The 19,699-nt window shown below is 39.4% G+C and overlaps 1 protein-coding gene across 3 annotated transcripts in view; it reads left to right on the top strand.

Moving 5' to 3' along the window:
* Positions 1 to 19,699, top strand: part of LOC116427838 (terminal nucleotidyltransferase 5C) — a 179,144-nt gene that overhangs the window by 114,849 nt on the left and 44,596 nt on the right. The window contains exon 2 of one of the 3 annotated variants that reach the window (XM_031978642.2): positions 4,601 to 4,660. The exons of the other annotated variants lie outside the window; for them this stretch is intronic. The gene's annotated coding sequence lies outside the window, so the exon portion shown is untranslated. The remainder of the gene's footprint in view (positions 1 to 4,600; positions 4,661 to 19,699) is intronic. 3 annotated transcript variants of the gene reach the window in all.

The raw sequence follows: 19,699 nt of genomic DNA, 5'->3' as shown, positions 1-19,699 counted from the left end.
TTGCGAACGAATCGAGTAGTATTAAAGGGGTTAATGTCCCGTTTCAGTTCGACAGAAATTTGACGGCCACGTTTCTCCAAATCGGTTGCGTAACGTAACAAAGGAACGAGGCGCTTCGCGATTAATGAAGCATCGGAAACGATGTAATCGCGGGCCTATAATAGGACACGGGACACTGGCTACTTGACGAGCACGCGACCGCCTGGGCTCCGCCCACGGATTCGCTGGAAACGATACCGCGAAATCGCTGAATTATCGTCGGCTGTCCCACTTCTTCTTCCCTATCGAAGCCAGCACTCGTTCGCTATCGCGCGCCTGACACCGCGAACAATGGCCCAGCTCGGGAGGATATAATAATTCCGAAGACGCCGTACGTGCGCGTTGAAAAAAAATAAGAGAGACGGGACTCCGCCGAGCAGAGTGTTCCAGCGCGCGAAATATTCTGCGACACACCAATAAAGAGGGTCAGTCGGCGAATCGGCGGTTCACGTTTTATGGTGTCGCGTTAAGCGACGCACTCAGCCGGAGATCTAGGTCTAACGCCGTGATCTAATTGTTGTGTCGGCGCCTTCGAGACGCCGCGATCTGCGAGATACGATGTTCGAACGTTTCGCAGTTGAAGATGTTACTGGTCTAATGTTGATCTAAAAATCCGTTTCCTCAAGTGTTTGCATTACTCCGACAGATAAGTAGCAGACTTGAAATGTTCCTGGAGAAAGGGGAAAGTAACCTTGCGTTGGGTATATTGTTACGTTAGAATGATGTCTTTTATCGTTGTCAATATTATCGATGATCACTTTCGAAGGAAAAAATTGTGATAAGATCGTATGATATAATAAACAAACAAATTGTCCAATCTTGGCTACAGTGTTTTCTAGAACTCAGTTATTCGTGTATTAGTGAATTAGCGTCTAAATCTATGGAAGAAAGGTTTACGAATTCTAGCAGTTGAATCTATAGTTATTGTAAATATGAAATATTTTTTAAATCCATTAAAAAGTAATCGTAGGTACAGTTCTGCTTCGTTAATTTTGAAATTCGCGTACGAAAAATCTTAATGCAAGGGATGTTCCAATTAATTTGTCCTTCGAGAAATCTCGATTATTCGAATAACAGATTGATGGAGTAGGGGTAATCGGTCGATAGGTTTTATGTAAGAATTTCACGGATATTTTTCCAGAAGCGATGATACTTTTTCAACGGAGTTGTCGGCACGTTGCCCGCGACAGGTCGATAAACTTTGCGATTGACAGGGTCTTTATTGACTTTCCTATCAGCTACTACTACGAGCTGGGAACGTATTCTTCGGTAGCCGGCGATCTATCGAACGCTCGGCGACTTTACGCGCGGTTGAATAAGCCGTGAACGTGTTGACGCGTCGTGGTTTTCCACCTTTCCCCCTTTTTATTTTATTCATTTCATCTGCATAACGTTTCGAGAAGTCTGGTAAACGCCCGAAGCGCGTGCCGATTCTCCGTATAGAGACGTTGCATCGGGTCATTAGCATTTCCGTTCTTCGCGTGTGCACGCGAAAATTTATTTCATCTGTGAAGCAATTATGAGCGACGTTAAACGTTCCTGCGGCGACTACTGCATTCCTCCTTCACCTTGATGGGCTTTATTGCCTGTGCGCATTAACGAGAACACAGTAATGGTTTTATTTTGTCTAGACAATCGCGAACAGGCTTTACTCGTGATTTCTTTTAGGTGAAATTGCATTTACTGCGGGGTTACGTTTGATACCACAAGGTCAGTAATAAGCGGAAGAACTGTAGGAGAATTTGTTCATGAACGGTCTTACGATCCAATCTTCAGACTCCTTGGGCGATTTTATAACTGATTATGTTGGAATTGAATTATTACCCTGCATTATATTGTAGCAGTAGAACTTAACCTTTTGCACTCCGAGAGTTTTCTACCAAAAATACCTAACACACTTTCTGATGAAATATAGTTATCATTCGAAACTAACTTAATGAGAAAACGTACATAAATTATAAAGAGGCTATTTCATTTTAATATTTCACATATTAATGCATCATACGAAACTTAACATTAAATATTATACTTTGTAATTTTGCTGTATAAATTATGCGACGACTGAGAGGCATCTATGGAGCACAAGAGGTTAGTCATCAGTGTGGAACTGTAAGAAGGTAAACAGTTTAGCTGTTAACTGGTGGACAAAGAACTGGAAATTTATTAGCCACGTTATGTTTCTGTATTATTGTTACAATAAGATCTAGATTCTTGGATTAATTTAGTACACAATTTTAGATATTTTGTGTTTGTACAGCATTGTGATAGATATAACTGAATTCTGTCTTTAATGTTGACTTCATTTTTGGGTCGGTGTAAATGAATTTCTTCATTGGAAAAATAAATTTGTATATAATTTGGTTTACAGGAGCTGTTAACCTAATTAGAGTGTTCTTTTCGTACTATTCTATGCGTTTCTTGTGTTAAAAATACCTTTGAAGTATCTGTCTTTTTTAATATTACTGGTCTACGATTTTGTAAATCTGTTTATTCAACCGTAACTCTTTTTGTCGCGGTACGAATATTTTTTCATCCGTGTGTGTGTGTGAGGCCACATGGTCCGAGGGTCCTCAGGGAAATTACAACATTAAACTGACCCTCGGACCGGCAAGCTTTAAAATACCCTGTCAGTCCCATGAGCTTGGAGTCTTAACAAAAATTCATTCGAGCTTATTCGAGCAAAGATCCGCTTGTTGCACAGGATTTCTCGTAACTTCTAAAGAGAACCTTCGGGGGAGAAAGTATGTCAACCCTGTCTCTGAGATTACAAAAAAAAAAAACTCTGCAGTCGAATAATCACGGGATAATGAAACTTGGCACTTTACAATATTCAGTTACCTACGTTAAATTAACAGGTTGAACGCTACGGGGGTCACCGGTGACCCTCAACTAAATTGAATCACTATAGTTCACTCAATTAAACGATGGTTATTTGAAAACATTTCTATATTACGAATAATGCTACCTAATACGGTGACATTCAGCTAGATCACCGTGTAATTGTAATAATGCAATTCAATCAAATGATTTAATATCATCATTTTTTCATTTTGTGTATTTTACCGTATGAAATTATGCGGCATTCAACGTATTAAACTTCCATCTGATTGACAATGAAACGTTTATGAGTTACGTCTGAATATTTTCGTAATAACTAATAGAATAATCTGTTTTAGTAAACAGCGTTTTTAAATAGCATTTAATTTGAAATACTAGACTGCAAGCATTTCCTTTTTATTTGTAAATTGAAAATTAAATATGAATTAATAAATATTTCGTATTTAAAAAATATTTGGTATGAATATTTAAAAAATGTTTGATCTGAATATTTAAAAAATATTTAACATGTATATTTTAACAATATTTGACCAGAACATTGAACAAACATTGGACATATACACAGATAAACATTCAGCTTCACGAAATTCAAACGAATTAAATCATTCCACTCGCTCTATGCGCCATCAAACATTTCCAGTAATACTTTAATCGCTTCTCTTCCAATTCGTAAAACGACATAAGCATTTCACTTCTGACAAAAATCGTGCCCCCAATATTTCGCCGAAACCCGAAGCAATTAAAGTTTAATATCTCGCCACAAAAAGAGAAAAAGAATGAAATGAATGTAAAAATGAAATTTATTTTCATTCTCTCATCAAACATGAGCGTGAAGGCTCGTGTCGTCTCAAGTGTCCGAACCGACTCAACAATAAAGGATCCAGACCTTGATCGAGTCTCCGCGAGGGTTAAACGTCTCTGGGGTCTTTTTTCGAGCCTTGTACCTGTTACGAGGTGGACTCCTCACGCGATCCGAACCCGCCAAGGGCTTCCGGAGGATCGTCGCGCGGTATTCTTTTGCCTCTGTCTCGCGTAACGCATGCCCGAGAGTTTTAGCTCGTTCCGCGACCCAATTTTCTCCCGGGTGCACCGTGGCGTTCCCACCTTGAGACCCTTCGAGGTTACATTCACCGGCTTTCTGGAGGTCTCGTTTTTCTCGCCGATCGCCGAACGGCCGGCGGGGCAGGAGGGAAATGTCAAATCACTTCGCCGCGATAGTCGTTACCCGGCCGCTCGTGATCGATTGCTCATGAAAACGATTATTTTTATTTCTTAACGTGTCCGTGCCGTGTCCGTCACCGGTGAGTGGCATTCGGTTTGCCGGTTGCCTCGTGGAGGTCGCTGGGGATCGACACTGTCGAAATTGAATTGCAGCGAATAAACGGCTGCGATTACGAACTCGCCAGCGTTATAAATCCTGTTACGTTAATTGGAGAATGTCGGCAAGGCAATTTTCTGGGGTATTATAATTTCATCTAAGACCCGTCAACTTTCCATCGTATCGTGGCATACGATTGTTTATACTGGCTTTTTTTTTATTTGGTACGTCGAAGTGACTGGAAAGGAATTAGAGGCTCAGTCTCTGAGTTAATAGATGCTGAACACGCGACGGAATGTTTGTTCTGATTGATAGATTAATGGGAATTGTATGGTTACTTTTATTGAATAAAATATGTCTCTTTTAATGTTAATATTAACTCGTTCTTCTTCTTGACTGTTTCAGGTAAGTGAAGGAATGCTTTCACAGTGCAGATCACGTATTGTGCGAGTATAAATTCTAGTTGTAAGTACCAATAAGAAATAGAGAATCAGAAATAATCGGTAATTTCGTGTAATGCTAATTGTCGTTTGAGATGAAACAGCTCGTGAAATATAACCGGAGTTTGAAGTTGGAACGTACTAACTAATAAATTAGTATGAATAAACGTCAATTCCGTAGTGTTACCTTCGGAATGTTTGCGAATATAAAATGTGCGTTATTCATTTTTCAATTGCCTTACCGTAACAGTTCGAAGCAGGTTGGTGTAATCAATTTATTCGACGAGGAGAAAGCACGTGTCTTCTTATAAAAGAGACATTTAAATCGTGAATTGGCATAAATACTCATAAGGCTCGTCTATAACAATTCCATTAATTCCTAGGTTCGTCATGAATTACTTAATTCAAAATAGAAATCCGTCCAATTACTTAAGTCTAATTAAAAGCCGGCGAAACTGAAACTCTCATTAACAGTATATTATCAGTTAACAAGTCAAGAAGATATGTTTACAAAGTGAACCCATTCCTTCATATTTTCCCACTTCTAAATATCAATCCACTCCTAATTGTATTATACAACGAATATTCAGATAAATCCTGATTCTTCTAGAATCAATTTACGAAAACAATACTCGGTACTTTACGGCCGATATCACGGTACATTAAACTTCAATTTCCCAGTCGTCCCTATAATTCTCCAATGAAACAATTCCCTTCATTAATCACGTGAACCTTGCACGTCGGGTAGACTAAGGCGAATCGTATCGACTTCTCTTCGGCACTAAGAAAATAAAGACACATAAACGTTAATAATAAAAAGTTAAAAAGAATTCCTACTTTTTCTTTCGCAAACGAGGAACTCGAAATGTGAAATATAATTTGCGATATAAGAAATGTATGATTGGATCGTTATTCCGATTCGATTTATACGATCCAATTCGCCTCGGTTTATCCTTCCATCTCACGGAAACTTCGTGTTCCATCATGCGTTCTATAGAAAATCGTAAAGCGGAAGACAACGGAAGGCGCGCACAGAAAAACCGACGTGTTTTTCGTTACACCGATGTCTCGGTGGATGGAGGATCATAGAGACAAAAAGCAGGACCGCGTCGTTCATAATCGCAGGGAGCGTAATTCCATAAGCGGCGCGAGGAAGACGCGTCGCGTTGCATAAACAAGCCGCTTCCCGGTTGCGCCGGAACCGTTCGCTCTCTTTGTGTTTACGCGGGCGGGACACGCTTTTGTAACGGGATTTCCGAGCACGAAATGAAACTGGAGTCACTTCACTTTTTCGCACACCCGCCTGCTGCAGCTGACGCGGAACAGACGAAAGGAAAAAGAGGATACAACTGTTTTCCTTGCTCGACGAAATTGAACTCATTTATTTTGGGCCCTGGATCCACGTGCGTAGGGTGAATGGTAGAAGTAGCGAGACTTCAGTGAATCGGAGGTGGGCAAAACAGAGTTCAACGAATTAGGCACTTTTAGTGTAGATTTTATAATTTTTTCATTTAATTAATATTTACTCGCCCACTTTTATATCGGATACTTCTTAATTCCTAACAGTTTCGATCACTAACTTACTATTCGTTAATACAGTTACACGTAACTAATGAAACCTATAAAAGTGTGAACTAGAAACGCACCTCTTCCTTATGCTGCTTCGCTAGACATCTTCCAGCTGTACACGTTGCGCTAATCGTTCCATTCTCACGGTCTTCTCGCTCCAAACACTCTTCCTTAATATTTCTTCAGCCACTCAAGATTTCCCGAAACGCAATCACCCTACTTCCCAAACAGATGCTTTCTAGCGAGGAACTATCTACGTGATATATTCACGACGGCTCGCTGAAAGGATTGACCAAATGTCCTTACAGGACAAATTGCGAGGCTTCTAAGGGAAAACATTTCCCAAACCCTACTACCTAGTCGCAACGCGACACGGACCACACGCACGAACAATCAACCATTCATACCCTACATAACTGGTGTCGCACTCTCCGAAACAGGAGACAAGGGAATAAAACGCGCGCGCACTCGCTCGCACGCCCTCGTCCCGTGAATGTGCACGCGCCGCGAGAACAATGTCGCGTCGCCCTATTCTTCTTCCATCGGTCGTCTGACTTTAGACGGTCCGCTCGCCGCGAACGTGACCTTTTTATGGTATTTAGGATAAAAGGTATTTACAGACGTGTTCCGAGCTGTTGCGCAGCCCACGGAATCGCACCTCGCAGCCGTCACACCTTGAGAGCCCGTTGATCGCGATGACAGTGACGAGCACCCGTCACCGTTGCCGGGCAACGCGACTCTCGTACACCACCTCTCGCGGTAAAAGTTCCGATCGGGATTGTGAATGCGATCTGGGGCCGAGGGTTTTTATGGAAATTAAGAGTTTCGTGAGCGACAATTGCGTAAGAGGATTTCATTCTCTTGAGTGTGTCTAGGTAACCGGCATACGCGTGTTGCGTCAGTGGTATGCTGAATTTTTGATTTTCCAATTTCAACATTTTCTGATGGAAGGTTGATTACTGTGGTTAGAGATCGTGTAAGGATATTTTGTTTGTTTTTTAAAGAATATGTTAGAGGAATAGAATAGTGGAGGTGGCAATGGTTAAACAGAATGTTAAATGATTTTTCAATAGATCATTTTTATGACGTATACTGAGTTTCTTCGATTAAATGCTTTTCACTGGAGATAGTAATGAAAAGTTCTTCGTGAAGGCTTTATGCTTAGATATCCGATTCTTTCGAGTGGAAATACTGCGCCCGATGTGCTCCTTTGGGAGTGGAAAATTCTATAGGTTCAGGAACTTTTGATCCCTTCGTTGCAGAGGAACTTCGTCTAAGAACTGTTCTCGTGAGTTGTTTTGAAACGTTCGTGTTTAATGGAAGCGCCTTAAGACTGTTTTCATTTCTTGATTTGACGAAATAGTTCGTTTGTTTCAATGAATTCTTTCACTGGAAAGTAGGGAAGAAAATAATGTAGATCATTATTAAAGTATTTATAAAAATTGTTATGCGTTGTTGAGTTTTAAAGCTACGTATCTCTTAATTGTATCCTGATGAAAGAACATTGTCGAAGACCGTAAAAAGCGGTCAGTAATGCAAGATAAATTAATGAGGTGAGGAACGTGTCGCTCATCCAGGACAGATTACACTCCGTCTGACCATAAGAGTAATGAATCTACTTGCCCCATGGTCAGACTTCACGACGTAACCGCAATTAAACCTCTTTAACTGCGACAAAGCTGTTCGTTCTTTTTATGGCTATCTTTCCTCTCTGTAGTGAGTTCAAGCCACTGTAATAATATAATCACAGAACATACATTCACATTTTCGAGCTCTTAAATTGCATTTTTTGCTTCATCATTACGTGCGTACTTCATAATTATAAATTATTTACTGTGCGCGTAATTAAACGGTAAACATTCTCATTTCATATATACTTTTACTTTTTCAATAGAGTGTCAGTTAAAAATATAACAAGAATGACACGTTTACAAGTATCGAGGTTCTACCGTACTGTACTGGTGAGGTCCATTTTGATTGATTGCTTACGAACTCATCTAATTTGCTTTAATTTAATTTTTGTATGTCTCAGTATCCTATTAAGCAGCCCAATTCCCACAAAACCTTTTCCTTACTATCATTGGTACTTCTATTAATTTCAAGTGTGTCTGATCACAAAGACACTCTAGTCAACGTTCCTAACCTCAAATCACAGATTCACCAACACCGAACATAACCTCAAAAATCTCAATCACTAGAAATTAGCGTCAGCGAGCAGTTGATCGAAGAATCAGTCAAAACTGTTCAAAGAAACGCGCACGTTGCGAGAGAGAGAGAGAGAGAGAGAGAAAGAAATCGAGAGAGTGTATGGGTCTCGCGACGAAAAAGTCACAGAGATCGGCTGATTTGCGACAGAATGCAGACCGGCACGGTGGAACGTGCATGAACGCAAGTATGCACGGCCGAGAACGCAAAAAATGCCTGGAAAGTATTTCCATACAACGGCGGCCGATCCGCGGTATTCCGGCGAGATAAATCGACGATGACGGAAAACATGCTAATAAATAAAATGGTCGTCATGCGTAAGATTCCAGTGGCAAGGAACGATACACATTGTAGAGAGATCGGCGGTCGTTCGGGAACCGAGTGCCTTCTTTGTCCAACGATCACGTAACTGGTGCGCTTAATTACCGCTAAATTTCTCGAGTGTTTTGACTTCATCCGAACCGTTATGTCGACAGGACACTTGCCTCTCAGGATACCACGTCGGTTCCGACCTCGTGTTTACGGTACGATAATGAAGCTATAGAATCCGCTGATTAACACCGCTCGCGCTCCGCGGATTTTTCCGTGCCGTCCGCGAGCGGTTTCGCGATGTTCCGCGGAGATCGTTTCGTTTTAATTATACGACGATAAAACGCTGCCTGGATCTCGTATAATTTATAACGCAATTCAAGGCGGAAGAATATAAAACGTCGCTTGTACAGTATTTTGTGATACTTTGGTTTTACGGTTGCCCGGTAGTTTTATTCGGTTGTTCTTGTTAATCTAAATTATGAGTCATTGAAGTTTCCAAGGTATATCTTGTAGTGTTGATTGGAACGTTTCGTTAGCAATTATGTTGTATATTATCTTTGAAAACCGGTCAATCGGTAACTTTCCATGGTATGTTTATTCTTATTGATACGAGGCGGTTCTCGGTTAATGAGTTAATTCAACATCTCGATTATTTTTTTCGCTCGCATTGAAAGTATTATTATTTTCCCGTGGAAAGCTTCCACTAAATAATAATATCTTCTTCAGTTTCTCTTCCTTTTGCATTCCAACGTGTGTACCAGTTGAACCGTTCTTGAAGAATATAGTGTCACGATACAATCTGTGCTATTGTACAGTTTGATTCCGTTCGTAAATATATGAGACGAATATTTTATGATAATTAAAGATAATCAATAATAAATTATTATAATTAACCAAGATCACACTTTTTACTTGAAAATACTAACGCTGAAAAGTCTCAATACAAGTGATATAATTAAGTAAGAGGTTACATTGAATTCAAAAAGAAACGGGAAACAGAGGAAAAAAATCTGTTCCCACTTTGGAGAAAGTGAAAGTAGTACTATACAAATGAGAAGTAGAAACAGCGTGTAATGGACAGACACGTGACTACAGTGCATCCTCTTTCTTCCGACTTATAGCTCGCAAAGGAAGTTTGTTCCACAATTTAAATAAAGAAAGAAATGATCGTAAGACTGCGGATCATCGTGCAGATTAAAATTTTTAAGGACATTATAAAAGTACAATTACAATGGAAAATTGTACCTTTTGACAAACACTATAAAAACTACTACTCTTTGAAGATTTTAAACATTACCTCGTATTGTACGTATTCTGTGCAATTTTACAGTTCGCCGTTCCCATAAATGCAAAAAAAAATCTGTAGTTAATGATCATGTTTAAGGCATAAGTATTCTGCACCAATGAGGAAGACCCGATCCACGAAATTCGAAATTCCGAAACAAAAGTTCTAAAATTCCGAAACACAGTCAATCTGCCACGCTAACTTGCGAAATGATTCCCCGGTAAGAGACAGCTGATCCGTTGAATCCCGGCTGGCCGCGCGCGATGACGAGCAAAATGGCGCCTCAAGGTGTTGCCTTTCACGACGCGCTCCAGACGTTGGACCAATTCAACACCTTGCTTTGATATGTTGTTTACGAAGCGAGCGAGCGAGCGAGCCCCTTCTCTGTTGCATTATGCAGCGATTCGCCCGACGAGAAAATGTGTGTTACGATGGTTCGATTTGAATGAAGCCTCGCACGGCGACGCCGCTGGTAACTCTATAAGTACGGCACGTTGGAACGCCGACCGTAATTTCCAATGCGACGCCGACCGCCGCCACTGCGACGACGGGAACGCCGGGAACGGGTCGCGAAGTGTAAGCGACCAGTGATTTTGTAATTCGATGCAGAATCGAAAGTTCCGCGTCACGGTTGTCGGAGTTTTCGGAAAGCATTTGTGAAACGTGGCATGTATGATGATTCAATTAACACTAGATTCATGGCCGATTATTACATGTACACTTCATTGTATTGTTCTTAGAGAAATAGATGTTCATTCATGTAGATTTTGGTAATTGGAGCTTGAGAAACGAAGAGGTGGGATAGGATAAATTGAAGAGAGATCATCCAGTTCTTTTTAAAAGAATTATTACATTGTAGATATTATTAACACGAAGAAAATATATTTATGAAATTAGATACATACAGAAAGACCAGTTAAATAGACGTTCGTGAAAGATTTAGCGTACCACTAGAAACAGTTGAAAATATAGATATTTGAAGATGTAAATAAAATCGGACTATGTCACTCGGAATTACCCTACATATTTGCATAATTGCATTAATCTAAATTAATTAAAATTTTTACTGCAAGTAATGTTCATAAAATTTGATATCCGTCAAATTGACTAGTTCTGTGAATCTAGTGTTAACATTGAATGTACAATGAATGTACGTTTACGCGTACACTGGTCCGGAAGCGTATTGAAAATCTGATATAGAATCTTCAGGATGATAGATATTTTGAAATTTTTGTATGCCTGCGTGGATTATGTGTATAAATTTCAATAATATACATTTTATTGTATAGCACTTTCTTCGAAGCTACATGAAATGGAAGCTTCTTTATGGGTCGGTATAATTACACATCATCCGAAGCTATGGAATAAACAAAATGATAAGCGACACAAGAATGAGAAGGCTTTTTCGTACACCTTGATACTTATATACATTGATATTCCGTATACTATGTGAAAATATTGACCTACATTTTCAGAAGCTTCATTCTTGCTGAATATTCTTTATACACAAACTGTTCTCTAATTCGTCGCACGACTGAGATAAAAATAATTTCGTATGAAAAAGCAAGTCAATAATATTGATTCAAGGCATATTGGATCGTTGTTAAATTCCTGGACCCTTCGCGTTACAACATCGAGTTAACACGTTGTAAGGGTTTCAAATAGGAACCAATACAACAAATACCAAGATTATTTATTCATAATCAAATTAAAATATTCCTCTGTTATCAATATTTAATCATCTTCAAAAATATATAAATTTCTGTTTGTCACTTGATCATTGATTATTAAATATCTTCGTTCAACATAACCAGCAGAAAAAAATGATAAAAGGGGTTAACGTACAGAATACTTGATAATTGTATCTTATAAATGTTTCATTTACTCATGTGTTCCCATGGATTTCGTCACGGCCAGTCATTGAAACTGCACGCGTAATTCTATACGTGAAGCAGAATTCTTATGCTACGCTGATCTGTCGTACCTGCTTAGAAGGAAGTCCGATAATCGCGCTACGCCAATGACGTCCGCGAACAATGTACGAGAACTCGTTACATAAGAGCCGTGCTTCGCAAAGAACTGGTTCCCGTGGCTTCGGTTAAATCGATAATCGAATGAATACGTAGGCAAATGCATCTGCATACTCGCTCGATCGTGAAGAATGTTTTCACCGAGACTATTTTTCCTTCATTGTGCCCCAACGCGAGCGAATTTCGCGAAACTCCAAGCGAGAAACTATTACCGATTGATGATGGTGCCGCGAGACATTCAGAATTCTACCTCTCGCTCGTACAAGGAAGACAAATTCTTGATATATTTCGAATTTGAAACACATTGACAAGTCTTTTGCCGAACTAAAAATACCAGACTGAATAATTTTACGTTATATTCACGGAATGCAATTTTTTCCAGCATTTCATTTTCATTTGAATTTAAAATTCATATGAGCGTTTAAACAAAAACGTGTTATCGTTCGTGAAATTTTAGCTGAATTGCCGACTATAAGGAACATACAGAACTGTCGAGTTTTTTTTTAGCTAGCTCCCGATAAATTTAAATATTTGTGTTTCTCTTTCATTAATAGAGTTCCACCGAATATATTTGAAAAGTAGGATTCAGAATTTGGAAATGTGAAGTATAATATATATATATATATATATATATATATATATATATATATATATATAGAGAGAGAGAGAGAGAGAGAGCAGTGATTTTTTAAAATACAGGCAATTGAAGAAACAGCTGTTCCTATACTTGTCTGGCCATAACCATGCTAAATCTACTTGCACCGGCTGCATCACGCTCTTGAAGCTTTTAAAGAAGCATAACATACATTTTTATACTGAATTTAATATTAATTATGTTATTATATTAGCAACAAATTTGTAGTGTAACAAACATGACATTCAAAATTAAAATTATCAAGACTCGAAAAATATGATTAGCAAAACACACGAGTCGAATTATAACGAATATTTCAAAAATCACACAAAATTTAGAAATTCCACGTGTGTTGTAACAGATCGCCGACATCTTCATCAAATACAAATAATAATACTATGAACATAAAATTCAAAATTACATTGACAATATTTAAAAAAGAATGGTCAACGGTATTTAAAAAGTCACACAAAATCCAGAAATTCCACGTCTATCGTAACGGTTCACTGATTTCGTAAGCACATCAATGCTGTTAGGGTAATTTTCTCTGGTGTGCCCGTGTCAACATTATCTTTCTCGATACAGACCTGTCCGTTCCGTCGCGCACGCGTCTCCGCATTCAGACGGAAAAGGCGTCGGCCGTGAAGAAACTGCGTTCACGCGTTGAAAAGCGGTCGACGATCCGCGGGAACGACCGTTTTACCGTAATGTCAATGTCTGTTACGAAACGACTCGCGCGATAACGTCTTCGCGTCGACGCTACCGCGAGGACAGTCCGTTCGTTTTTCGAGGCGTTGTTATCACCTTAGCGTTCTCCTATGACCGATCAATCTTGCGTCACTGATATCTCTGGTATTATCTGTGGTTCATTACAAACTATCATTTTCGTTAAAACAAACTTGAATTTTAAATTTCACTTCTGTTTCCTTGTAAACTTTTTAACAAACTTTCGCCTCGCTCTTCTATTTTCAGATTAACCCTTTGCACTCCTAACATTTCAAATGCCTTAATAGTACTTTTCTATAGAGAAACGTTCAAGAACCTAAAATTTCGTTTTGAAAAAAGAAAATTACAAGTATACATGGATTCACGTCTTTTAATTTGTTTTATCAATTTCCCATATTCGAATAGAAAGAAGAATTTTACAATTTGAGAGTAATGTAACGTGACATCTGTGATGCAAATTATATCTCTATAGCGGAGCCAACGGAGTGCAAAGGGTTAAATTATTTCATAACAGTACTCTTAAATACTATTATAATTTTATTCATCGAAACTTCATTAGACCAAATTTTTCAGAATATCTTCTTCCGTTCGATATCAAAGATATTCCCATTACTATCGTCGATCAGCAACTATCAGATTCGACGAAGCTGAAGGCGGATAACAGCTGGCAGCTCATCGATATCTCGCTAGACTCCAATCTCGCTAAAACAGACTTAATTGAAACTTCGCATTGCGGACTGCTTCATCTGGAAAAGCGATATCACCCACGCTCGGTCCGTAGATATTTTGGTCGAGTGGAAAACCTTCTTCATCCGATATAAACGGTTCCACGGATAAAAACCGGCCCATTGATTATAAAACAGCCTGTACCTACTTTTCTTCTACATCTTACCTTAAGAACAGTCGATGAACGCTCAACTCAGATTAACTCATTATCGTTAAATCAGATTCTTATATTCTTTGAATCTCGATAATACTTTTAATGAACGAATAAACTTGTTGGTTCACTTTGTCTTCTATAAGACAATCCACAAGAGTCTATAACCGACATGCATCAGTGTATAACTCAGTACTTTATACAGTTACATAAAAACACAATATAAAAAACGAAATAGAAGCGCGAAAGTCGAACTTTTTTTAACAATCCACATTCCAGGGACGGAAAGTTGCAACATTGTCGTACTTCGAGAGGTAAAACCGTGAATCGTGTACGTTAGGAATTCTACAAGTTGGAAGAATTTGGTCGGGCAACATGAATCTGCACGATGGCTCTAAGTTCTGCCTTAAGACAGGCGGGTTTCAATCCCAACTATCCCATTACGTAACACCGGAGATCTCTGCCAAGACGGCCGCTTTCGATTCTCCCCCTTCCGGCTGGCACGTTCGCGTTGAATCCACGTGATCACGTTAATGAGCAATCACGTGACAGGCTGACGCACGGAAAGAAAGTAACACCAGTTCGGATGACCGTACGCTACGTGCATGTTACTCTCTTCGCTAGACGATTCATGAGATTCATGATTTTATTGATACGTTCCTTGAATCGGTGGTTCATGTATCCTCCTTTCATCGACAGTGAAGATTGTATCTCGCTTTTTTAATTGAGCTTGATTATTATGAAAGTGGCTTGAGTCCATTGGAAAAAAGATCACAAATAAACAGATAATGTAGAACTGTCGTTATTATAACGATTAATTTGATTCTCTTGAAAAATGGATTCAACCCATTTTCGACGTAAATACTTCTATTGTTCTGAAGTGTGATTTACTTTTAATTAAGGTTTACTATTTGATAATTATTCATTTGTAATACTTTCAAATAGAAGGTGGAGAATTAATTTTTAGGTTTAATGGTCTTCATGGAGTTTCGTATTTCTTGCGAGGTTGCTTATTGCTTTGTTTCATCACTTACTCGTTTTCATTGTTTTGAGAAATGTTGATTGAATAGCCAGTGGAAAAAATGTTCTCGGTGTTCTGCATTGCTGTGTTATTGAAGCCATTCCGGATCACTTATTAAAAGTATTAGGCAACTAATACTTTTCTTCGCTGATAGAAGCCTTCTTCTAAAGTCAATTAGTCTCTTTCTGCTCGTATACACAGTAAACACACGAAAGTCTTGTAAATCCTGGCAAAAATGCATTACACAGAAATTCGTATACTATTGGTCGACTTAATGAAACGAAATTGCATTTCGTAGAAGATTAAACATTACAAAAATGCTGTTAATATTTATTTCTTCGTATAATTTAAAATCGGAATGATCAAATTCGCAGATTAATAAATATCTGCACTATTGAGATCGTTGAAGACTTCACCCGATTAACTCTTTGAAGCATAAAACTTCCAAACAAAAGTTAGTTTTCTTGAAAACACAATATATCATATTTTCATAGATATACTTAAGTACATCATTTATAAAGTTTGCTTCAAATTGCCTTGAACCTTTCACTGAGCTAATAGATTACAAGATAATATACTAAATGCATCGTAAACGGATCATAAAAGAATTAAAAGTTGCAAAAGGGTTAATATTTCAAGTCAAAAAGCAAAGATATTTCTCATCCCATTCTTCCTCAAAGAGTTAATCAATTGCACCCGAATGTTTTTCACTAGAAATATTCAACCTTTCCTAATAAAATACAACATAACGATAACTCGCACATACATTAAAAAACAGAACCATTCTATTTCAATATGTCATATAGCAATATATTATACAAAATTTAATGAATACTAAACATTATAATTTTTCTGCATCGAGTGAAAGAAGGCGGAACAAACCCTACAGAATAAAATCAAAGGAGAAAGAGGATGGCGAGCCCGTAGAAGGGAAAAATTGAAGTCCTCGAGTGATCGAGTGGTCGGGCGAAAATTGTATGTAGGAAAGTCTCTCGTGCGTGTCGTCTCGCGTCGCGCTGACGCCGGATGGCCAGCTGATCGTTGAATAAGCAATTATGTGGCGTCGCGATGTCACCGGGACGCTTGCTCGCGTTATTTCACGCGAAATACGAGGCCGGCAGCTGTCGGGCTGGAGGATTGTGTGTTTCTGGGCGAATCGCTGGGTATAGATGATGCGGGAAAGAGGGTGGGGAGGATCAAACAAAACAGAGACTGAAACGAGAATAGAAGCTGAAAGGGAGTGGGGAGAGAGAGCGAGAGACGCGAGGACGGTGAAGCAGAGGAACGACGACAGGAAGAACCGTGTATAGAAGGGGAAACCTCAAAGGAGTCTCTATATACAGGAAACGCCACGACCTTGTTGAGGTTGAGGCGAACCCTTGCTGGCTTCGTCGGTGAACTTCGCAGCTGGACATGCAAATCAGCTTCGTCGTGCTCGTTCCCGCTTTTGTAACGCTCTCGGAGGGCGTATCTGGGTCGAAATCTACAAGTGGTCGCTGTCTCGCATGTACGGGGTGTCCGACAGTGGATAGTATCAGGTACTGTCAGGTCCTTTCCAGTTTTTTGAGGGAATTGATGTTTTATTCCTGATGATGTTGAAATGGAGTCGTCGGAGTCTTTAGTATTGTCGTTTATAAAGTTTCGTTAGTTTTTTGGGATTCGGGAAATATTCTCCGCTGAAATATTATAATTAAAAGAATAAATTTATTTGAATGTTAGTCAGTAGCATAATGAAAGACTTATAGTGAAGTTCCTAAAATGCCTGTGAGAATAGGAGTATTTTAAGATATAAGCTGTAATTTGTGAAAAGAATGATAGTGGAATTCGAAGAGTAATTGGAAATCAGTAAAGATGATAATTATAAATTGTGAAAGGTAATTTTGAATCTATAGGTGAGGTAATCGAAAATCTATAGAGAAAATAATTGCAAATTTATAAACAAGATGATTATAGATTTCTCGAGCAGGCATTGAATATGCGTATTTCTTCAATCGTGTCTGTCCTTGGTGTTTCTTTTCTACTTTTCCTCATCACGAATGCATTTGTATCGCGAATGACGATTTTCTTAGAAATGAGGTATCACGGGGAAACCCCTCGTTGCATTATATATTTTCGATGCGCCTTCGCATATAGAATTCTTCTTGCTCGATTACGTCACCCGTCCTTCAATACTTCCTACATACGCAATTTTATACTTCACACTAAATTAATAAAAAAATGATGAAGCAGAGAAATTCTTCTTTCAAAATTTCTCTTTCTTAAATTCATTTGCGTAGAAGTAATTAATATTAATGTTTAACATAAACAGATTAATATCAATTAATACCAATATTTAATGTAAACCTTCTTTTCATTATCAGACACGTTGACATTTCTACAGTAGTCCAAAACAAAACCCTGCCATTAATCTAAATAGAAATCACATGTTCTGAGGTTCTTTCATCCACCAAATCTGAACATGATCTAATTCCCCGCTTCCCCGAAAAATATCCAAACGATAAAGGGTTAATCATGACAACACTCACAGAAATAATCCACCTCGCGTCTGGGTTATACGCATCCGAGATTCGCTCCGCTGACGCACGATGAAACACAATAGGCACGAGAAAGAAGCTTCGATGATGAGACGAAATGATTATTCCCTGAGAAAACAAGAACCGACGGGAAGTCGGTGAGGTTCTCCATCGTCCTTATTCCTTTCGATTTTCAAATAATTGGAATAGGAAACAGTGGAACGTGAAACACAAGGATCCAGATGCGTTTGAGATTGAATTCTTGACCTTTCTCAAAGCTTTCAGAGCACTCCTTTGAACCGATCCACATAAATGATGCCTAACAAACAAGTACACAAATGCCACGTTCAGCATAACGCCACGTCCGCCGATTATCAGAATAATCGGAGAATAAAGATAGAAAACCTGAATACAGAACATGCGATCAGCGGATCAGGAAAAAGTATGATTTCTATTTGCGTCCATTATCCGACTATTAAGAACGATACGATCCGATTGACAGAAGCAGTTCCCAAGGAGAGGAAAAAACTGGAGGTTTAACAAGTTGTTTCCCTAACGCGGGAGTAAACATCCGATCCCGCGGGTATGCAAATACGGTTAGAGTTACTCTGCCCGTGGTAAATCGAAAAACATATCGCGGCCGCGATATAGAGGCCGACAGGCACCGTGCACGCGTAATCAGTAAAACAGGAACCGTCGGCAAACAAACGCTGATTCAGCCTTTTTTCCGATGAAGCGCATCCGCACGTGATTCGGCTCGCGCGTGGCAATATTATGCTGCGCCTGAATGGATCCGTGCAAGAAACGACGCCCCTAAGAATAGAGAAAACCTGTCTAAGAGACGACACGTGATACCTGCGCGTTTGACGCGGATCAAGATCAATGGCCAATGACGTCAGGGTCGCTGACCACGCGCGCCGGATCACGTATGCAAACGCCGTCCGCGTATCATTGGAGCCAGGATTATTCGTATGCGATTCGTATGCACGGTCTGGAGGAAAGTGACCGAGCGGAACAGAGACACGGGATTTTCACTCTCGACGGATGAACGGCTCAAGAATCCATTGCGCGTCTCTGTTTTTTTCTCGGCGACGAAGAAACCGACCCTGACCTACGGCACGTTGAACATCAGGCGAATCGAGACCGGTTGGTGTTCGGTCGATCGAGTCAGTGGACGAGACACAGAATTTTCTGCGTCCAATCCGTTTGACTCTTTATATTATTTGATTGGTAGTGTATGGAGTTTACTAATAAGTTTTCAAGGAGGATTTTAGTTTTTGACGTGAAGGGAGTAGTTATACTGGTGATTTTAGGTTGCTGATAATATTTGGAATTTAGAAAGGAAACGGACTATTTTCGAAAGACAGGTGGTTGAATAGTTCTTCTTATTTGCTGATTGAGTTTAGATAAGATCGGCTTATTCGTTTTTTAGTGGGGGATTTTATTTTTCGTTGTGAAAGGAATGATCGTAGTTTGCCAGTAATTTTATTTGACGCGGCTCAGAACTTACGAAACAGATTTTCACAGCGAAAATTACTTATCGAAGTAAGTTTCGTTAGTCCTTAATTGTTAGGGTTTATTAAAACCGAAATTAGCACTGAATATCAGGCTAGAGTGATAAGAACTTGGCGAGGCATTCGATAAATCGGACGTTGCGACAATATTGGCGTGCGTAAATGCGGTTCCCACGTAGATATTCAAATGAATTACGTATTAGGAAGTCACGGTGAACGGAACACGATTTCACGCAACACTTTTCGTTCGTGTGGCGATACAGTCTGACCCCTTTAAGCGTCAACACGCGTTCCCGAAGAAGCTCGCGTTTCCACGGAGTAATCCGCGTTGTTTCGCGCGTCTCGTGAAAGTGGCCGCGCGAGTGTGAATCTATGTAA

Source organism: Nomia melanderi, chromosome 9 (genome assembly GCF_051020985.1).
Source record: "Nomia melanderi isolate GNS246 chromosome 9, iyNomMela1, whole genome shotgun sequence".
Classification (NCBI taxonomy): Eukaryota; Metazoa; Arthropoda; class Insecta; order Hymenoptera; family Halictidae; genus Nomia; species Nomia melanderi.
Note: the sequence above shows the minus strand (reverse complement) of the source record. Positions and strands in the feature narration are given on the sequence as shown.